Raw genomic sequence first — 23,247 nt, 5'->3', positions numbered from 1 at the left:
AAGTTCAGATCACGTTTAATGGTTCACTTTGATTAACAACTCAAGCCCAATTAAGATGTTTAAAAGTTGGTTCTTTATTAATTCCACATTTAAGTTGAATAGTTAACAAAGATAAATCCAAAGACTTATTTAACAAGAAACATTCAATAGTCCATGTGATATATTAAGTTATGAAAGTAAGTGAATTAATTATATAGTCACAAAAAAAGTAGTTCAAAGATATTTCCTTAGTAAAAGAAGAAGTACAAAGTTCCTAGTCTATATGTATCTCTAATGTATAAATTTCTCTTCCCTTTTTTTAAATGAAAAATGTACATACTTATATACTAACTTAAAGAGTAGAAGTTACCAATCAGAATTAAGTGATAAAAAGATAATGATCGAAGATTTTAGAAAGTGTCACTCAAAAATAATTATTGTCAAAATAAAATTTACAATTAGATTAAGTCTGAGATAATTGAGAAGTGTCAAAGTCTCAAAGAGTAAGGTTTATGATTATGATCTGAGATAACTAACTGATAATAATTAAGATGAGGAAGCAGTAAAATCTTATCAGAAATGTCAAAACACTCAATTGCAATTAGAATGACTGACAAAAGTCTCTTTAGGAAATTATGAAAGTAAATATCATAGAAAAATAAGATGTAACCAAAAAAAAGAACAATAAATTTTCTAACAGAATTTGAAAGAGAAAGTCACACGGTGACAAATGCAAAATGGGAATATATTCTTTGTAAAATACTTAAATGTTACTAATTTTACATATTTTAAACACCCAAATACCAGGTTGAACATTTTGCTGAAGCAAAATCAGTATTCATGTTTTGATGTCCTTCATACATTATTCATTCCTCTTGAATCTAAGTCTTATAAGACTCCTACGCTAACAAAGCACTATTTGTATATAGTGACATATTTATACCCAAACATGGTAATTGTTGTTAGTAAGTGAAATAAGTGAATCCTAAAGAGTCCTTCACTCCATCTCCAATAACAAAGCCTCGTCAAGTGATGGAGTGAGTGTAGACAGGGACCTGGTGGTAATTGGCTCACACCGGATGTTGTTAATGGCTCGCCTCTCTAAGCTACATCTGTGGGGGCTTGAACATCCAGGTCAAGGGTTGTAAGTAGGGAAGGAATCAATGAGTGCTTATATAAGGGCTGTATTAACAGTGCCTGCTTTTTTGCACATGTCAGCATGAATTTTATCAACAGAAAGTTGGAAGTTGGGCTGGCAAACCCAATATACAATTGTGCATAAGGATGATAATTTCTCATTCAAACAATTAATTTCAATTACATTGTTTTGATTATGACACTGAGATATGACACTAAAAAGAACTAATAGAGCCCAGCATCTACAGCTGTTGACAAGGGCTTGCCTGGAATCTTACACTATGTAATACAGTCGAAACTTGTTATCAGGGGCGTACCTGAAGCCTTTTTAAAAGTACGCCCGTACACTTAAGCGTAGTTAAAAGTGTAAATGTATTTCTTTATTCTGGTCGCAATATAATATATGGGGTTTGAGCGGGGCCAATATCCCCCGACGTGGGTCTTTTTACTGGCCATTTCGCAGAAACCTTAATTCATTTGAACGCCTGGGCTTACTGGAGTATGCCTAGGTCACCCCTGGTTATGTTGAGTTCGTCAGACCCTAGGAAAAAAAGTCGAGTTAATGAACATTCGACACATCCGAATTACAAAAACTATCACCAATCCCAATACATTTCAGTCCGATTTATATCCGATGTTTACATCCGCAATTGAACGGTCTTGTGATCGTTGTGAAATGGTCTTGTGACCGTTATGAAAAAGCAAACTTATTATTGAAAAATAAAATGAATTATTTGTGTCAAATTTAATTAATTCAAGTTTATGAATTACACAAACACAGATATAAAATAATCACATACATTTGTACATGGTAAAAAACGATATAGCACATATGACAATAACTTTGATAAAATAGAACATTCACATAACATTCCTGATTCGTGATATAATACACAGCAATTAATATAGCACATTCTCAAAAAAATACATTCAAGCACTATTTTACACAGAATAATTAAAATACAGGATTCATTTAAATTGGTTTGAAAAAGGATTTTATGCCTGTTTGTTTTCTACATGCAGTGTAGAGAAATTTCTTTGTTACATAACTTTCAATGTTGTCGAATTTCCCCATGATGTCATTTGTGTCCTTGTGCTTTCAAGTACAATAAACACGAGCTTGAGCAATAAATGCCTCTTTAATCAAAAACATAAACAAACAACATTAATTATTTACACTTACCATTATCCTCCCATTATGACAGTTTGTAATTTTATAAGCACAGTAATTTAGTGACATGCCGTCATGACTTTTTTGCACCTACAAATCGATCTACAGTTCCGACATAAAGAACAAAGAAAGTGTGTGAAATTCAACCCCAGGGACTGAAATAGGGTTTGGTCGACAAAGCGAAAAAATCAAGATAGAAAAATTGACATAAGCAGAAGCATTTTATATAGAATAAGATGGAATAAATACGGGACCGGGGAAAAAGTTTGACACAACCGGAAAATCGACATATCCAATGTTGACATAGCGAGTTTGGACTGTGTAATTTTTTTTTTTTATATATACAGTCCAAATTCGCTATGTCGAAGTCAGATATCTCGACTTTCCGGTTATTTCACTTTTTTCTCCGGTCCCGAATTTATTCCTTCTTAATCTATATAAAATAAATCTGCTTGTGTCGATTTTTCTATCTCAAATTTTTTCGCTATGTCGACCTCCTTTTTCAGTCCCAGTGGTCGAATTTTACACATTTTCCGTGTCCCTTATGTCGAACTGTAGATCGAGTTGTAGGTGTGAAAATTGTTATGAAAGTTTGGGGCATGTTGCTAAATTACCTTGCCTGTCAAAATAACAAACTGTCATAACTGGAGGTAAATTGGAAAGTGTGATTTAAATTAAAGTTGTTTGTTTACGTTTTTGATTAAAGAGTCTTTTGTTGATCAAGCTATACATTGAAACACACAATTTAGGTCGACGATGACATCATCGGAAAAATCGACAACATTGAAAATTATGTGACGAAGTAATTCTTCTATACTGCTAGTAGAAAACCAACGGGCATATCAAATGTGCTATTTTAAGTTGTTGTCATATGTGCTTTACCGTTTTCTTACAATATACAAGTGTATTTAATTGTAGTTTCATATCTGATTTGTGTACTCAATAAACGTTAATTAAATAAATTTGGAACAAATAATTATTTTTTTTTTACAAGACACCGTTCAGTTGCAGAAGTCGGATGTCGGACATATATCAAACTCATATGTGTTGGGATTGGTGATTTTTTTTTTGTAATTCGGATGTGTCGAATGTTTGTTATCTCGACTTTATTCCCTAGGTCCCGACAAAGTCGACATAATGAGTTTCGACTGTATAAATATAATTTACAATATTTTGATCTGTAAGTCTGACCTTTACTTTATACATACATTGAAGGGAAACATGGTGTCTGATGGTGGTTTACTTGTTCTTTGCAGGTGGTGACTAGCTGGTGAAACTATGAATCAATGGCAAACCCTGACCTTTGATCTCTATGTGTTGCCTTGATAATGTGGTTGAACATGTGTTCTACACTTATTATGTTTTTGTCCAATAATGATTGTACCAGAGTAGGCACAATAAATGGTTACATGACTTTTGACCATGACCTTGAAAACATCTTGGCTGGTTGTGTAATTTGTTCTTTTGAGGCCATGAGCCTGACTGTATGCAATATACAACAAGGAGCTTGAAACAAGGAGTTATTGGATCTCTTCTTCGTAAAAAATGGCTTCCGAAAATTGTTAGTGTAGTAGGAATTGCAGAAATTATCTAATGGGATTTGAAAGTTCTGTTAAGTCATAAAATGGTTATTAATGCATGGAAACAGATTAGAATTATTTTGCCTTTGATCATCTCCACTTTATAACAAAGCTTTATAAACAATTTAGGGGAAACTGTCAAAAAATGAGACTCTGGTGTATAAAATATCATCAACAGGCTCCATGAAATATTGGATGAGAATCAAAGCTAGATCACTCTTTGTTACAAAGATTTGCCACACAGTGCTAGATCACTTTTTGTTACAAAGATTTGCCACACAGTGCTTATAGATCACTCTGTGTTACAAAGATTTGCCACACAGTGCTAGATCACTCTTTGTTACAAAGATTTGCTACACAGTGCTAGATCACTCTTTGTTACAATGATATGCCACACAGTGCTAGATCACTCTTTGTTACAATGATATGCCACACAGTGCTAGATCACTCTTTGTTACAAAGATATGTCACACAGTGCTAGATCACTCTTTGTTACAAAGATATGCCACACAGTGCTAGATCACTCTTTGTTACAAAGATATGCCACACAGTGCTAGATCACTCTTTTCTACAAAGATTTGCCACACAGTGCTAGATCACTCTTTGTTACAAAGATTTGCCACACAGTGCTAGATCACTCTTTGTTACAAAGATTTACCGCACAGTTGCTTATAGATCACTCTTTGTTACAAAGATTTCCCACACAGTGCTAGATCACTTTTTGTTACAAAGATTTGCCAAACAGTGCTTATAGATCACTCTTTGTTACAAAGATTTGCCACACAGTGCTAGATCACTCTTTGTTACAAGATTTGCCACACAATGCTAGATCACTCTTTGTTACAAAGATTTGCCACACAGTGCTAGATCACACTTTGTTACAAAGATTTGCCACACAGTGCTCACAGACTGACAGATAAAGCCATAAGGTTATACACTTCGTCTAAAAATAGGAATACTAGAGATTAAATGCTGCATGGTTACAGATCAGCATAAAAAATCATAAAAAAAATATCATAAAAAAATATCCTTTCCCAGCAATCATTTTCCATGCTTGATTGGCTTCCAACGAAACAAAGATCCAAACTGCCTTTCATCCGTCATGCAAAACATTCCACTTGATCAAACCCTCTTTGTCCCATATAGAGATAACACAATGGTCAACAAGTCATGTGACCACTGCTTCCGCAACAGTAATGGCCGGGTATTTTTTGAACAGCGAATATATAACTCTGGGTAAATCGAGGTCTGTAAACTCACAAATTATTATTCGAGCGTAACTTGTAATCTGGAATTATTTGCACTGCCTTTGTTCCAAGATTTATAAATCCAAGATTTACATTGGTTCATGTTCATCAAAGCATTTAATCTTAAAAGCGTCACAATGCACGTCACATTGCACGGGTAAATGGTATCATTAGTGGTATCTGGATACATGACAGGTTTTCTATTAATATGGAGCGGAAAGGTAAACATATCTCTCCATTTGAGAAAAAGTAATTTTAGAATTCGCTGATGAAAATCAAAAGTGTAAAGAGAATTAACAAAAAAACAGATGCTGTAAAAAAGAAGAGGGTAAGACGCAGGTTACAACAGATTTTAATGCACGCTAAAGTATAACTTTAGATTCGATAAAATAAACCAGAAAATTCACTTATATTAACCTTTCAATACAAAACAAGAGGCCCAAAAGGGCCTATGCTCTACTGGCTGGGTTTGTGTTGTCAACATCACTGTTTTCGAAAAGAACCAACCCCTTATGGGTATCTGAATACTCAAAACTAAAGACTGTATCATGGTCGCAAGCATTTATTACACAATAGCATTTTTTTATACTATCAATCATTTCAAGGCCCATAATCTAGGCATGCATGGGCAGATCTAGCTGGTTTTCAAAGGAACCCAGCTCTAATGGATGTCCAAATACTGTACAAGTTTCATCAAGATACAATCAAAACTGAAGACTGTATCGTGTTCACGAGCAATTGTTTACTGACATACTGATTTTTTGTACTATCAAGGCCCAAAATCTAGGCATGCATGGGCAATCTGGCTGATTTTCAAAAGGAACCGAGCTCTTATGGATATGTAGATACTGTACAAGTTTCATCGAGATACAATCAAAACTGAAGGCTGTTTTATGTTAACGAGCAATTGTTTACTGACACACTGATTTTTTTATACTATCAAGGCCCATAATCTATGCATGCATGGTACGCATGCATGGGCGGATCTGGCTGGTTTTCAAATGGAACCGAGCTCTTATGGATATGTAGATACTGTTCAAGTTTCATCGAGATACAATCAAAACTGAAGGCTGTATCGTGTTAAAGAGCAATTGTTTACATGTTCTTTTATCTTATCAAGGCCCATAATCTAGGCATGCATGGGCGGATCTGGCTGGTTTTCGAAAGGAACCGAACTCTAATGGATATGTAGATACTGTTCAGGTTTCATCAAGATACAATCAAAACTGAAAGCTGTATCGTGTTAAAGACGAATTGTTTACTGACACACTGATTTTTTTATACTATCAAGGCCCATAATCTAGGCATGCATAAGCAGATCTGGCTTGTTTTCAAATGGAACTGAGCTGTTATGGATATGTAGATACTCTACAAGTTTTATCAAGATACAATCAAAACTGAAGGCTGTATGGTGTTAACGAGCAATTGTTTACTGACACACTGATTTTTTTGTACTATCAAGGCCCATAATCTAGGCATGCATGGGCAGATCTGGCTGGTTTTCAAAAGGAACCAAGCTCTTATGGATATGTAGATACTGTACAAGTTTCATCGAGATACAATCAAAACTGAAGGCTGTATCGTGTTAACGAGCAATTGTTTACATGATTTTTATACTATCAAGGCCCATAATCTAGGCATGCATGGACGGATCTGGCTGGTTTTCGAAAGGAACTGAGCTCTAATGGATATGTAGATACTGTTTAGGTTTCATCAAGACACAATCAAAACTGAAGGCTGTATCTTGTTAACATGAGTTGTTTACAGACGCACGGACACATGTACTACGTACACATTACCATCCTATAAGCTCTTCTGGCCATTGGCCAGTAGAGCTAAAAACGTATTCCATTTGATATCTTTTGACAGGTACTGAAATAAAATACTTATGTTGATGATGTTGACAATGAAATGCTTGTCAGTGTATATGTTGTAAACATAAATGGATGGGTGTGCTCCTCAAACCATTTGGTACCAGTGTTCGTGGCAAGTCATGCCTAGCTCCATACAAATCTGGCAAAAGTTAGCTAAATCAATCAGGATTTTTTACACAGAAGTTTACTTGCCTTGTTGATAAAAATGTATTTCACATATATTATGTATGTACCTTCGAAACTGTATGCTTCTACCCTACGGAAATACCCCCCAACGTTAAATTATGAATCCATTCAAATCCTATATTTAAAGGATTTTAATAATAATTCATAAACCATGCTTTTACTTCTATTACAGCACGTGTCAAACCCATTCATCATTGCTTGAGTTAAATTTTGCAGCCTATTACAGGTAATATGATTAATTGCAATGTATGTACAAATTTTAGGCATGGTGTTTTTCCAGGCACTATAAAGCAACTGACAAACTTTTGGAAGAACTTGAAAATGACTTCGAAATCGAAGCTTTGCAAGTCAGCGGAAAGCGATGTTTGCCAATATTAATGTGAATAGGTCACCCCATTAGCGCCTGTTACTTCCAGAACAAAGGTGTGATGCAGGGACAGATTGGCCAACCCTATGACGATGATACAGAAATCAATCAAGATCAGGTATGATTTTTATGCATACATTGAAATCATATGTTAAGGTTTCCGCTATTATACACATACACACACAAACGCCTGTATGTTTGCATGCATGTGTGAGTGTGCATTTGTGTGTATGTGGATGTTTGTGTGTTACGTAAGTGTGTGTGTGTTTGAGTGCGTGTGTGAGTGTGCATTTCTTTTTGTGCATGAGCGTGTGTGTGTGTGCGTGTGTGTGTGTGCATATGTAGATGTTTGCGTGTTATGTGTGTGTTTGTGCATATGTGGATGTTTGCCTGTTATGTGTGTGTGTGTGTGTTTGTGCATATGTGGATGTTTGCGTGTTATGTGTGTGTGTGTGTGTTTGTGCATATGTGGATGTTTGCGTGTTATGTGTGTGTGTGCGTGTGTGTGTGTGCATATGTAGATGTTTGCGTGTTATGTGTGTGTGTGTGTGTTTGTGCATATGTGGATGTTTGCGTGTTATGTGTGTGTGTTTGTGCATATGTGGATGTTTGCCTGTTATGTGTGTGTGTGTGTGTTTGTGCATATGTGGATGTTTGTGTGTCATGTGAGTGAGTGTGTGGATGTTTGCCTGTTATGTGTGTGTGTGTGTGTGTGTTTGTGCATATGTAGATGTTTGTGTGTCATGTGAGTGAGTGTGTGAGTGTGTGGATGTTTGCCTGTTATGTGTGTGTGTGTGTGTTTGTGCATATGTGGATGTTTGTGTGTCATGTGAGCGAGTGTGTGTGTGTATGTGTATGTGGATGTTTGCGTGTTATGTGAGTGTGTGTGTGTGTGTGCGTGTGTTTGTGTGTATGTGGATGTTTGTGTGTCATGTGAGTGTGCGTGTCTATGTGCGCGAGTGTGTATGTAGGAATGTATGTATAATATAATACTTTATATATATTTAATGCAGAAATTTTCAGACTCTTGACGACAACAATGAAATGCAGAATTGACGGATTGCTGCAGATCCATTGCTCCACAGATATCTACTACTTCTGCCCAGACATCCACGGATGACATTCACCAACATTCAAAAATAAGACAAAGGACACAGAGTCGAATCAGGAATTCCTGAAAAGCCTGGCCTTTAAAGAACATGAAATAACAAGAGCTGTCACAGAGACAGCGCGCTCGACTATTCCGCCACTTTTCAGTGTAAGGATTGAAAAGTTTTGGCGAAACATGCATGGATCACTGTTAGATTAGATTTCAATGCAATACATGATGTGCAGAGATATTACCATAAATGTGGTTACATGCAAAATTTTAACAAGATTTTTTTAAGTGTAATAATAAAGGGCCATTATTTGCAAAACACAGATATCTAGCTTGATTATTCAATTAGGTTGGGTGGTTGAATACCATTGTATAAAGTCTCAATGCAATACATCAAGTAGTTGCTGAGATATTATCCTATGTGTGCTAACATGCAAGACCTTAACCAGAATGTCTAAGTCACATAATAAAGGGGCAATAATTATATAATATGAAAGATAGAGTTATCTTACTTGATTAAATAAGAAGGTTAAATGGTTGGGAGCCTGTGTGTAAAGTTTCAATGCAATACATGATGTATTTGCTGAAGCATTGACTTAAAAGTGGTTACATGCAAAACCTTAACCAGAATTTCTATGTTGAATAAAGAAGGGGCCATTATTTGAATTTAATGCAAAATAGTTATCTTACTTTATTATTTAAGTAGATTGGATGGTTGAGTACCATTTTATAAAGTCTCAATGCAATTCATCCTTTAGTTGCTGAGATATTAACCTTTGTGTGCTTACATGCAAAACCTTAACCAGAATTTCTGAGACGAATAATAAAGGGCAATTATTTGCATTAAATGCAAACTAGAGTTATCTAACTTGGTAAATTAAGTAGGTTGGGTGGTTGAGTATCATTCTATCAAGTCTCAATGCAATACCTCAAGCAGTTGCTGAGATATTAATCTATGTGTGCTTGCACACAAAGCCTTGACCAGAATTTCTAAGTCAAATAAATAAGGCCTATTATTTGCATTAAATGCAAACTAGAGTTATCTAACTTGTTTAATTAAGTAGGTTGGATGGTTGAGTACCATTGTATGAAGTCTCAATGCAATACCTCAAGTAGTTGCTGAGATATAACCTTGCTTGCACGCAAAACTTTAACCAAGGGGTGACGCCGACGCAGATGCCGACGCCGACGCTTGGGTGAGTAGTATAGCTCTCCTTATTCTTCGAATAGTCGAGCTAAAAATGAACAATCTAAAACTTAAAAATCAAGTGCTCGTACTCAAGATAAGGAAGTTAGAGAGTGAATTGGAACAGTTAAATTCAAACAAACCTAAGCTTTTTAAACCATATTGTTAAAGCTGCACTCTCAAAGATTGAACTTTTTGACAACTTTTTTATTTTTTCTCTTGGAACAAGCCAATTTTTGCGAAAATCCATGGAAACCAGTTATACAAGACTGCTGACAAAAATAGATCGCAGATGTTTATATTTAAGTTAAAAAATTGATGTTTTATGCATTTTTCTTAAACTGTTAGTAACGGTTTAAGCCATAAAACATTAATTTTCGAACGGAAATATGAAAATCTACAATCTGATTTTTTGTCTGCAGTCTTATATCATTGGTTTGCAGATATCTATTATATCTAATTTGCCCCTTCCAAGACAAAAAATAAAAAAGTTGTAAAAATGGTTAATCTGTGAGAGTGCAGCTTTAAACGGAAGTTAACTATAATGTATAGTAACATTTAAAGATAGCATTACATGCTATGTTATTTCTTATATCAAATCATATATATATATTGCTTTCATTTATATTGTTCAGGCAGATATGAAATATATGCATTTTTTATTTTTTTTTATTTTAAATGAGATTCTTATCAATTTTCTGCCTCGTTCCTCACAGGGAATGCTGAGATAATCTTTCTTCCTTGGACTGATACCAGGTGAAAAGTGGTCAGATGATCAATTCATTATTCAGAATATTTTATTAAAAATGACGTAAGCAGCGCACTCAGTGGTCAGTCTCTGCAGTTAATCAAGCATGTCGCTGTTGATATCCTATAGAAATAGGGTGGGACAAGGTTTATTTATTTGGTATTGTATTGCTTTGGCCATTTACAATGACATCCTTTCATGAAAATCTTCATTACAAAAGTGTGACAATTGTTTACTTGAGAAAAAGTTGGGAATTCGACATATCTTTGATTAAATAAAAACAACGAAGTCAATTAACACAGACCGTAACCACAGAAGTTATCCCACATATCTTCCTCAAAAATGTCTGGTATTTGAGTATGTGTAAACGACAAACACTGTTTGTGTATAACTATCACAATTTCTACGCTTTTTACTGACTTAACGGTTTTGGACTGAAATTGAAAATAAAATTAACAAATTTACCAATTTTTAAGGCATTTTCTGATACTGAACAAGGTCAAAATTGGTCCAATCGGCAAATTGTCAGTTTTTAGAAGTCCTGATAGTAATACTGTGTGTGCAACAAAAAATTGGCGTGATATGGAATACATTTTTAAATTAGTAGAGTAATTTTAAGGCCAACAATAATACTAAACATAAAAATGGTCATTTGAATTTTGGTTGGTGACTTTTTCATCTGTTAACAAGTTGCTTTAAAGCCATGGGCGTAGCTAAGGCCTAAAGCCATGGGCATAGCTAAGGCCTAAAGCCATGGGCGTAGCTAAGGCCTAAAGCCATGGGCGTAGATAAGGCCTAAAGCCATGGGCGTAGCTAAGGCCTAAAAAACTTGTAGGCCCGATAATTCTATGTGAGTTTGAGGACTTTTATATATATGCACATTACACACACTTAACTGTATTTGCAAAGATTACAATACAATCAAGCAGTACACTCTGCACACAGTTTAAATAAACACCAAGTTTGCTTTGTTTAAAATAAAACAAAATTTGAGTTGTTCAAATTGTGAGTAGCTATTAGTTTTTATTGAATTTTGGGGTTATTAAATTCTGTCATTTTCCAAAAAAAGTTGTAGGCCCAGGCCTACAAGGCCTATATTTAGCTACACCACTGAACGCTCTACATGTGCCCCATGCCAAATGGGAAAATTATTTTACAAAACTTGGTTGGCATATTGTTTAAAAGAAAAACACCATGCACTGATTTCTATGACAAAGATAATAAATAAACAACAGCAGAGACAGCTATTTGATTGAAAAATCCCATTCATTATTAAGGGAAATAACTCTTATCATATTACACTCTAAATGCATATTGTTATTTGCCCTTGTGAAATCTCAAATCTTGATATCAAAGATAACCATCTTAACCATCATTATTTGATAACATCTCTTTGCAAAGTTTGACTTTCAAAATGATAAATGGTAATTACTTCTGTTATCATTAAAGCGTTCTTAATACAAATCAACATAGCCATTATAACGAAAATTATGGGAGCTTTTTTACAATTTGTCCTCCAGTATTTGTATTCCTGTATTATAATCCTAATCCCAACCAAAACCCTAACCTGGACTTACCCTAATGGTAACCCACCCTGTCTCTAAAAAGATCATTATTTTCCTAACAAATTTTGAAAGATAATGACATCAAAAATTGGCAATTTAGGTAGCAGACCAATTGTAAATTGTGTATTAAATGAATGGTTGTTATTCATATCGTCTGAGAGTACAGGTATGTGAGATACTTTTTTCTCCCCCCCCTCAGATAAGTAGATCTAAAATTTTACCATGCTAGAAATTCTTTTCTCCCACCTCAGATAAGTAGATCAATTAATTTAACCATGCTAGAAATACTTATCTTGCCCACGGGCGAAGATAAAATGCCCGTATGGAACTTCTTTTTATGGTCACCACATTGTAATTACCTCCCTTGTTGAAGACTGTCGTCTGTAGCGCATCATGGAAACCTTGTCTTGTGGCAATATTTAGAACGCTAGTTAATTATTTCTCGCTTCAAATGTCACCAGAAAACAGTTTTCACACACCTTTCAAGAAATAATGCTTTTCTCTTCTTAGAACTATTTAAGACCGATCAGACCATTTACATACTCTAAATCACTGCGCGAATATCCATGACAACCACGAATTGTCGCATATCCTTACGCAATTATTTTCACTAAGCACAAAAGAGTTCCAGCAAAAAAATACATTTTTGCTTAATTTTGTTTAACTGAGGTGGGAGAAAAAGCATCTACCATAGCCGCTCGTGTAAGATAGGTTCATCCCGACCCTCGCGCATGGTGTTTTGCGGGAACTTGGTAAACCTTGTTTCCGCAAAACACCCTACGCTCGGGTCGGAATAAACCTATCTTACACTCTCGGCCATGGAAGATACTTATAATCTTGCCCACGGGCAAAGATAAAACAAGAACCCTTATGGAACTCCTTTTCTATTGTCATCACACAATCACCTCCCTTGTTGAAGAATGTCATCTGTAGCATCATGGAAACCTTGGTCTTGTGGCAATATTTGAAATCCCAATGAATTATTTCTCACTTTAAATGGCACCATCAAAAAGTTTTCACACCCCATTCAATAAATAATGCTGCACTTTCCTCAGAACTTTTCATAGAACTATTTTACTATTAATCACTGCGCGCATATCCATGACAACCACAAATTATAACATATATATATATATATATATATATATATATATACACATTTATTTTCACTACACACAAAAGAGTTCCAGCGAAAAAATTCATTTTTACTGCAATTTGTTTAACTAAAGAGGGAGAAAAAGCATCTACCATGGAAGAGAGTGTAAGACAGGTTCATCCTAACCCTCACGCAGGGTGTTCCATGGAAATTCGGTAAACCTTGTTTCCGCAAAAGCACCCTATGTTCCAGTTGGGATGAACCTATCTTACACTCTCGGCCATGGAAGACACTTATAATGTCATTAGAATTTACACATGCATGGGCGCATCCAGGATTTGGCATTAGAAAAGGCGCAACTTTGGGGACACAATTAATATTGGATTTGTGCCCCCTAAAAAAACAACATGATAATTATATTACATTTTAGCCTGAAATGGTGACTTCTGGAGTGACCTATTCATATATTTTCTCCATTTATGACATTAAAATGATAAAATTGAACAACTTGGGGGCGCTTGTGCCAGGTGCACACACACACCCTAACTAAACCCACTAATGTGCACATGTCCCTATCACAGGTTCAGTATGACGTACATGTACAATAGCATGTGGAAAGTGATTTAATCTAGTATCAGCCAGCCTACAAGTAAGTTTAAAGTGAAATTTTGGAAAAAACTGTTAAATTCAACAACAACTTTACACTTATTCTGTTTACAACCATGTACATCTGCAAGTTTCTCTCCCGAACTAGGCACCTATGAAAGGGCAGAGATAAAAATGTTCAACTATGTTTCATCTGTTTGGTACAAACATTGTCATTGCTTTGTCACAGAGGACTGCTAGAGTTGTTCATAAAACTAAGAGACAGTTGCATAGGAACTTTTTTATATTTCTCAAATGGCACAAAATTTACACAACATGTCACTAACACTGGAGTACATGTTGCCAGCAGACATATATCAGCCAAGGGAAGTTACTCCTGATTACACAATTTTACAACAGAGCATGTCATTTAGGCCTGGCAGAGTTTGCTCCCCTACTTCATTTTTAATAAAATGTATCCCATTAATGCATATCAGATTAAACAGTTAAATAATATATTAGTTTTGCCACAGGGTGATAGTTCACCATTATGACAGCTACTGCATGCTACTGTCACGTCACAATCATGTCTACATCATTAGACATGGACAATTTAAAAGAGGTTAGATACAAATTGATCTCCCCTCTGATAAATCATACATGCATAAAATTACTTAGGGCTCCTATTAAAAACTTCAATTATGTCAGGTGTGTGACAGACAGTGAAGCTATGAATTAATATAGCTGATTACTTTATTAAAAACTTATTGAGGGGGGTTAGATCATTTAATGCTACACATCAATAATTATAGATCGGTTTCACGATTAATAAGTTTGACACAATTTCTGATGATTCAAGTATGTCATTGATATACTACAATGTTTTTTTTTTGTTATGACTTACACCTGTGCGCAGCATCATAGCAATATGTCATTAAATGCCCAAAGTACAAGTGCCACAAGAAGGCACTAGTAACATGCCTGGAGCTACATTACCTAGAACATCAGCAAAATGTTAGTTCTGCAAAGAGCAGCCCTTTTGTGGCAGTTGACTTTTAGAGAACAAGCAGCAAAAGCCAGATGCTCGCCACTCTAGAGCAGCCCACATGGCATAGTAGAGGGGACTGACCAGGCTGGTTCTTGTGTACCATTTCATTCTTGTTGACAAGCAGTGGTAATACCTGGACACTGTTGTATTTATGAGAGAGACACAGTGATGTACTGGGACCAAGTTGTATTTTGTGCAGCATGGCACTGTTTCAGGATGAAGTTATATTTATCAAAGAGGCACAGCACTAAAGGGTGATCAAGTTGTATCTTTAAGCAAAGCACAGAACTTTACCAGGTCAAATTTGTATAATTAGCATGGCATTGTACCTGGACCAAGTTGTATCGATAGGCAAATCACAGCACTGTACCGTAACCAAGTCAGATTTATAAGCAAGGAACAGCACTGTACCTGGACCAAGTTGTATTTATCAGAGACACAGCAATGAAGCAGGAACAATTTGTATTTATAAGCAAGGCACAGCACTGTCCTGGGACCAAGTTGTATTTATCAGAAACGCACAGCGATGAAGCAGGAGCAATTTGTTTTTATAAGCATGGCACAGCACTGTCCTGGGACGAAGTTGTCACAGAGAGGCACAGCGATGTACAGGGGCCAAGCTGTATTTCTATGCAAGGCAAAGCACTGCTCTAGGTCCAAGTTGTATTTTGAAGAGAGGCAAAGCACAGCAGTCTATAGCGGGTTCAAGTTGTATTTATCAAAGAGACACAACACTGCTCTAGGGCAAAGTTGTATTTGTCAGAGGAGCTTTAGCACTGTATTGGAACTGAACTGAGTTGTAAAAGAGTCACATAACTTTATGAAAAATCAAAGATTTTAGCATGATTTTGGACTTGGAAAAATCTTGGCTATTGTTCTATAAAGTTTTCTCTGATGTCTAAAATACTAAAATACAGTACCAGTACATTTTGATAAAACAAATAAGCATAATCTTCAGCAAATTTTTTTTTTTTAGAATCAACATCCAGCTTTTTTCATGTCAGACAAGCAGATGACACTCAAACCAATTGACAGACATAGCTAATAGTGTTTCCTAAAACATAGTTTTAGCTTCAGAATAACAATAGCACAGCAAAAACATACACCCTGCCTGTAAAAAGAACTAGAATGACATTAATTTCTCTATTAGACATGGCATGTAGTTAAAAATACCACAAAAATATATCAAAGAAACATAATTCTACTAAATGCTTTTATTGCCTGCATGGGTATACATGTTTAACTAATGACTTTTGACAACCACACCACTGTTTTTTATCAGAACTGTTTTTATGAGACATGACACTTTACTTAATGTTATATGCCTGAAAGGATACTTCTAGTTTATAAATTCACCATCTAGTTATGACATAATGTACAGGCAACAACCCACGCTTTACCTCAACTCTACTTTAATACTACTGTAGACAAAAAAGGAATTCAGTCTCTTTCCTTGTTTTCCTGCAAATCAAGGGGATATGCAACAACAACAGCTCCCAAAGTTTCATTTCATCCTCAGTACTTGTCCAATGTTTTTAAAAGGAACAAAAATGACCGAAATAGCTTGACTGATGCCTGATTCAGGAAGGTAACAAGTATGGTAATTATAAAGCAAGGTATCAACACTGTACACCACTGCTGACAGCTTGATTGTTATGAAACACAGTTGTAACAACATACTTCTAAATAATGCGAACTCTTCATGCCAAGATAGAAGTAACCAACAATGATAAATATGTGCATAACATGGCAAAAAATCCCAGACCTTGCCTGTCCTCAATGTACAGCTTGTCATTTCTGGAGAACAAATGGCATGTACAACATGTTCAGTACATATGAGAGAAAAGTCTAATATGTGCAGGGTAATGTAAATCAATAAGAGAGAAATGTCTAACATGTGCAGGGTAATGTAAATCAATAAGAGAGAAATGTCTAACATGTGCAGGGTAATGCAATTCAATAAGAGAGAAATGTCTAACATGTGCAGGGTAATGTAAATCAATATGAAAGAAATGTCTAACAAGTGCAGGGTAATGTAAATCAATAAGAGAGAAATGTCTAGCATGTGCAGGGTAATGTAATTCAACATGAGAGAAAAATTGTCTTACATGTGCAGGGTAATGTAAATGGAAATGAGAGAAATGTCTAACATGTGCAGGGTAATGCAATTCAAGATGAGAGAAATGTCTTACATGTCCAGGGTAATGTAATTTGAGATGAGAAAAATGTCCTATATGTGCAGGGTAATGTATTCGAGATGAGAGAAATGTTAAGCATGTGCAGGGTAATGTAATTAAAGATAAGAAAAAAGTCTAACATGTGCAGGGTAATGTAAATTAAGATGAGACAAATGTCTAGTTATGCAGGGTAATGTATTCGAGATGACAGAAATGTCTTGTATGTGCAGGGTAATGTAATTAGAGATGAGAGAAGTGCCTTGTATGTGCAGAGTAATGTAATTGAGATGACAAAAATGTCTACTATGTGCAGGGTAATGTAATTCAAGATGAGAGAAATATCTAGTATGTGCAGGGTAATGTAATTCAACAAATTCCCGAAAGCCGTCGGTCCGACGGATATGTCCGGCAAATTTTGATCAGGTCCGACGATTTCTGAACAAAAATCGGTCCGACTGTCCGGCTATTTTTCATTCCCGGTGACCGGGTTTTAGCATGAGCGCCAAAGAAAACGTTACACGTGTTTTCATTGGTTGCTTTCGGCACAGTGCCCTTAGAATAACCAATGGTCGCGCATGTTACATACTGTCAGTCATTTGCGCATCCAACATGGCTTCTCTAACATTTTACGAATGCTAGGTAAATAAAGAGAATATTATCAATCGATGAATGCTCTGAAAGGAAAATGAGTATAAAACGAAATGTCATGAAAGAATTCTTTAGTGAAATTGCAAAGAAAAAGGAAATGACTCATTATTGACAAAGAAAAGCAAGTAATAAATAACCTGCGATGATGATGGTGAAACTCAAACCTCCAGAAATATAACATTCCATCCACAGAAGGCTATGGACACGCAATTGTTACTTCTATCTTTAAAAAATAGCTCTACCTTTAAAAATTTAAAAAATGATTTATTCTGTACAAAAAAACAAATCCATAATATAAGCTATCAAAGTTTAATCAAAATTCACCACAGTTATAAAATATTTGGCATGTTGTAAAAGGCATTTTATTTGTGAAAAAAAATGTTGATAAAAGTTTATTTGTACATCCACTGACCATGATAAATTTTGTACTTTTAGGCAGAGTCTAGATTATCAGTAGATGTGCCTGCCCATATAATCGAACAGACTACACCAGAACCATTGGCATCACAGGAGGTTGTCACCTTGTCCAACACTGAAAAAGTCTTTAGAGTTTTTGAGCAGGGATTCCAGCAGGATATAAAAGACCTTGCCTCAGAATTTTCACACGTGTCTGATACTGAGATAACACAGGATTCTGTAAATCGTGTGCTTGAAAGTCCTTACATCAGGCTCTTGAAATTGCGATTTAACACTCTTCCTGACAAACAGGACTTTAACCCCGTTATTGATGAGGAGTGTTTTGAATATCCAGATGAACTTTTGAATTTTAACAGACTGATGATTTTCATAAGAGACATACAATAAAGCCTTTATTTAGAAGTAAGCTGCTATTGATGAATAAAGCAATGTTATTACTTCGTTTTTGTTCCTCTTGTTTTGGTCTGACAGATTTTCTTTCGGTCTGACAGATTTTTATGTCTTGTCAGACCTAATGTCTGCCACTTTTTTTCAACTTTCGGGAAGTCTGATTCAAGATGAAAGAAATGAATAGTATGTGCAGGGTAATGTAATTCAAGATGAAAGAAATGTCTAGTATGTGCAGGGTAATGTATTTGAGATGACAGAAATGTCTAGTATGTGCATGGTAATGTAATTCAAGATGAAAGAAATGTCTAGTATGTGCAGGGTAATGTATTTGAGATGACAGAAAAGTCTAGTATGTGCAGGGTTATGTAATTCATGATGACAAAAATGTCTAGTATGTGCAGGGTTATGTAATTTAAGATTAGAGAAATGTCTAGTATGTGTAGTGTAATGTAATTCAAGATGACAGAAATGTCTAGTATGTGTAGGGTAATGTAATTCAAGATGACAGAAATGTCTAGTGTGTGCAGGGTAATGTAACTGAGATGACAGAAATATTTAGTGTGTGCAGGGTAATGTATTTGAGATGACAGAAATGTCTAGTATGTGCAGGGTAATGTAATTCAAGATGAAAGAAATGTCTAGTATGTGCAGGGTAATGTAATTGAGATGACAGAAATATTTAGTATGTGCAGGGTAATGTATTTGAGAAGACAGAAATGTCTAGTATGTGCAGGGTAATGTAATTCAAGATGAAAGAAATGTCTAGTATGTGCAGGGTAATGTATTTGAGATGACAGAAAAGTCTAGTATGTGCAGGGTTATGTAATTCATGATGACAAAAATGTCTAGTATGTGCGGGGTTATGTAATTCAAGATGAGAGAAATGTCTAGTATGTGTAGGGTAATGTAATTCAAGATGACAGACATGTCTAGTGTGTGTAGGGTAATGTAATTCAAGATGACAGAAATGTCTAGTATGTGTAGGGTAATGTAATTCAAGATGACAGAAATGTCTAGTGTGTGCATGGTAATGTAATTGAGATGACAGAAATATTAAATGTGTGCAGGGTAATGTATTTGAGATGACAGAAATGTCTAGTATGTGCAGGGTAATGTATTTGAGATGACATAAATGTCTAGTATGTGCAGGGTTATGTAATTAAGATGACAGAAATGTCTAATATGTGCAGGGTAATGCAATTCAAGATCACAGAAATGTCTAGTATGTGCAGGGTTATGTAATTCAAGATGAAAAAAAATGTCTAGCATGTGCAGGGTAATGTAATTCAAGATGAGATAAATTTATAGTATGTGCAGGGTAATGTAATTGGAGATGAGATAAATTTATAGTATGTGCAGGGTAAAGTATTGGAGATGACAGAAATGTCTAGCATGTGCAGGGTAATGTAATTCAAGATGAGAGAAATTTATAGTATGTGCAGGGTAATGTATTTGAGATGACTGAAATATTAAACATGTGCAGAGTAATGTAATTCAAGATGAGAGAAATGTCTAGTATATGCATGGTAATGTAAAGGAAGAATAAGTTCACCATATTTAAGCTTTCTGTGCCTTGTTTAGCCGAAGATCAATCAATCATTTGATTCTTGGAAAAATATTATTATTGGAAAAACATATATGATGCTACCTCTGACACTTGTTTTGCACTTTAACAATTATTTCTGTTTAAAAGAGGGTGAAAGCATTACTTTAGAAATTTACCAAGATGCTGCTTGGACACAAGGCTTGTATATGAAAATGGTTTGGAATTAAGTCCTTCTTGTAATTTTGTGCAGTGAAGCAGGTTTTTAACGCCAATAGTAACAATGTGTGAAATTTAATCCAACAACATGTGTGATGAAATCAGCTCTTTTACAAGTCAAAAAAGGGGCAATAACTTAAATATGGTTGACAAAGTGGATTCAATTTCAACCACACACAGCTCAAGACTTTAATTAAAGTGAAGGTCTTAAGAAACATATTAGCTTTTTAGCATATTAAACAATTCTAATGGAAAAGATTCTGTTACTATTGCATTCCTTGTGAAATAGTATACATCATTGTAAACTTATTATTGATGGTAATGGAATAAACTCCAGTTCAAATGTCAGGAGTCAGATGACATCATGTCGGCTCCAATATAATTTTTTATATTGACCCTAAACCCCAAAAATTGAAGGTTTATACAATGACAGCTCCAATATATTGGACCCCATACCCCAAACATTGAAGGTGCATATAATGACAGCTCTATTGTATATGGACCCCATACATTACAGATACATACAATACTTACATCAGAATCAAAGACATCAAGGACAATACAAACACATGTTTCCTCATTATTTCACTATTCATAACTTACATATAATAAACAGTACTCTATAGCTCCAAGTTTGCCAACAAAATCTGCTGGTGAATGTTTGGGGAGAATCAATGGTTTGGTATGATAATTGCTCTAATTGCTCTCTAATGAAATTAAAAGCTCAGAGAAACAGACTTAACATTCAACATAATTATATAACACATTCTGTTATTTGACAAAAAAAATCATCTCTTCATTAGTAAGGAATCAGTACAATTATTTACAGATTTACACATTGCAAGGTGCAATCAGTTGGGTACAAATGTAATTAACTTTGCTGACGCTTCTTGGCAAAAACACTGACACATATCTTAGGTACACAAAAGCTTTCTACATTACAAAGTTACACCCCTGTTCATTATCCCCAATTCAAAATTCAATTCTTGGAGTGGAAAGCATTTAATCCATTAAAGACAGTACATCAACCTTCACCCCACCACCCCCAAATACAAACATTTATCTTCATGCTGTCAACTACAGCCAAGGGTACATCTGTATGTAAGCTTGCTACATTTCAAGTTTCATTATTTATGTCAAACCTGACTCAAGTAATTATGAGCTTCCTATATACAAAATTTCATCACTATATGTCGAACCTAGTGGAAACAACCAGTTTGACGCCCACCTGTCAGGCCAACCACATACATTTCTTCAAAACCTGGTTTTCATTGAAAACAGACTTAAAAATCTTATCCATATCAATGCCATTGAATGTACTTTCATTTTATTCTGTAAAATAATCTTTTAGGTTTGACTGCCTCTTTGAACTTCCACCACAACAATGTAAGCAATTGTTTGAGCCATTTGTGCTCTGTGATCCAGTGTATGATTGTGTATTTTAATGGCTGCTTCCAATCACCATGCTTCACTTCCTGCACATTTGAAAGAAACTGCAGGCTAATTTAACAGGCAATAAAACACCCAGATTTGTTATGATTGTAAGTGAAGTGATTTCATAACCTATTTGAAATCCAACCCATTTATATCATGGATGACTGATATTGTGTGCAATAATCTGGTTAAAATCTCAACAAAGATACCCCCATTTAGTCATCAGATATTTCCACTTAATCGCCTCAAATAGTTTTGACATGCATTTAGCACATTCATATTCATGTAACTAAATGCAGCATTTAAAGACAAAAGACCAGGCATTTTATCTGTTTTCAAACCAGCTCACAGCAATGAGATCTAATAAAGATCTTCCAAATAGGATGGAGAAACATTAGCTTCAACCCAAGATGATTGTGGGAGATATCAGGGGGTGAGCAAAATGTTGCCATCGAGGATGATAGGTGTAAGGGAGTGAGAAAAGTGTGTAAGTCATGAATGGGAGATATCAGGGGGTGAGAAAAGTGTCAAAGTAGTGAATGGGATATATAAGGGGCTGCGAAAAAAGTGTGAAAGTAGTAAATGGGAGATATAAGGGGGTGAGAAAGATGTGTAAGTAGTGAATGGGAGATATGAGGGGGTGAGAAAGATGTGTAAGTAGTGAATGGGAGATAACTGAGGGTGCGAATAGTGTGAAAGTAGCAATTGGGAGATATCAGGGGGTGAGAAAAGTGTGAATATAAGTGGGTGAGAAAAATGTGTAAGTAGTGAATGGGAGATATCAGGGGGTGCGAAAAGTGTGAAAGTAGTGAATGGGAGATATCAGGGTGTGCAAAAAGATTGTAAGTAGTGAATGGGAGATATCAGGGGCTGCAAAAATTGTGAAAAAAGTAAATGGGAGATCTAAGGGGGTGAGAAAAGTGTGTAAGTAGTGAATGGGAGATATCAGGGGCTGCGAAAAGTGTGAAAGTAGTAAATGGGAGATCTAAAGGGGTGTGATAAGTGTGAAAGTAGCAAATGGGAGCTATCAGGGGCTGAGAAAAGTGTGAAAGTAGTGAATGGGAGATAAATGAGGGTGCCAAAAGTGTGAAAGTAGTGAATCAGCTATATCAGGGGGTGAGAAGTCTGTAAGTCTGGAATGTGAGATATCAGGGGGTGAGAAAAGTGTGTAGGTAGTGATTGGGTGATATCAGGGGGTGAGAAAAGTGTGTAACTAGTGAATGTGATATATCAGGGGGTGAGAAAAGTGTGTAAGTAGTGGATGTAAGGTAAAAGGGGATGAGAAAAAGTGCCAACAGACATCATAAGGTTCAACATACCAAGGGAGAGCTAGAAATACAACATACCAAGTGGGGCATAAGATACAACATACCAAGGTGGAGCATAAGATACAACATACCAAGGGACAGCATAAGATACAACATACCAAGGGGGGGCATGAGATACAACATACTAAGGCAGAGCATAAGATACATCATACAAAGGCAGAGCATAATATACAACGTACCACGGGAGCATAAGATTCAACATACCAGGGGAGCATAAGATACA

The 23,247-nt window shown here is 35.6% G+C and overlaps 1 protein-coding gene and 1 long non-coding RNA gene across 6 annotated transcripts in view; one reads left to right on the top strand and one right to left on the bottom strand.

Moving 5' to 3' along the window:
- The window catches only part of LOC128207366 (papilin-like), a 172,263-nt gene that overhangs the window by 53,621 nt on the left and 95,395 nt on the right, over positions 1-23,247 (bottom strand). The window lies entirely within an intron of this gene.
- LOC128207369 (uncharacterized) lies at positions 17,586-18,547 on the top strand. The gene is made up of 2 exons (XR_008256690.1): positions 17,586-17,684; positions 18,129-18,547. It is a non-coding gene; the product is annotated as an uncharacterized LOC128207369 (long non-coding RNA).

Source organism: Mya arenaria, chromosome 11 (assembly GCF_026914265.1).
Source record: "Mya arenaria isolate MELC-2E11 chromosome 11, ASM2691426v1".
Lineage (NCBI taxonomy): Eukaryota > Metazoa > Mollusca > Bivalvia > Myida > Myidae > Mya > Mya arenaria.
This window is presented reverse-complemented; position numbering and strand designations above follow the sequence as displayed.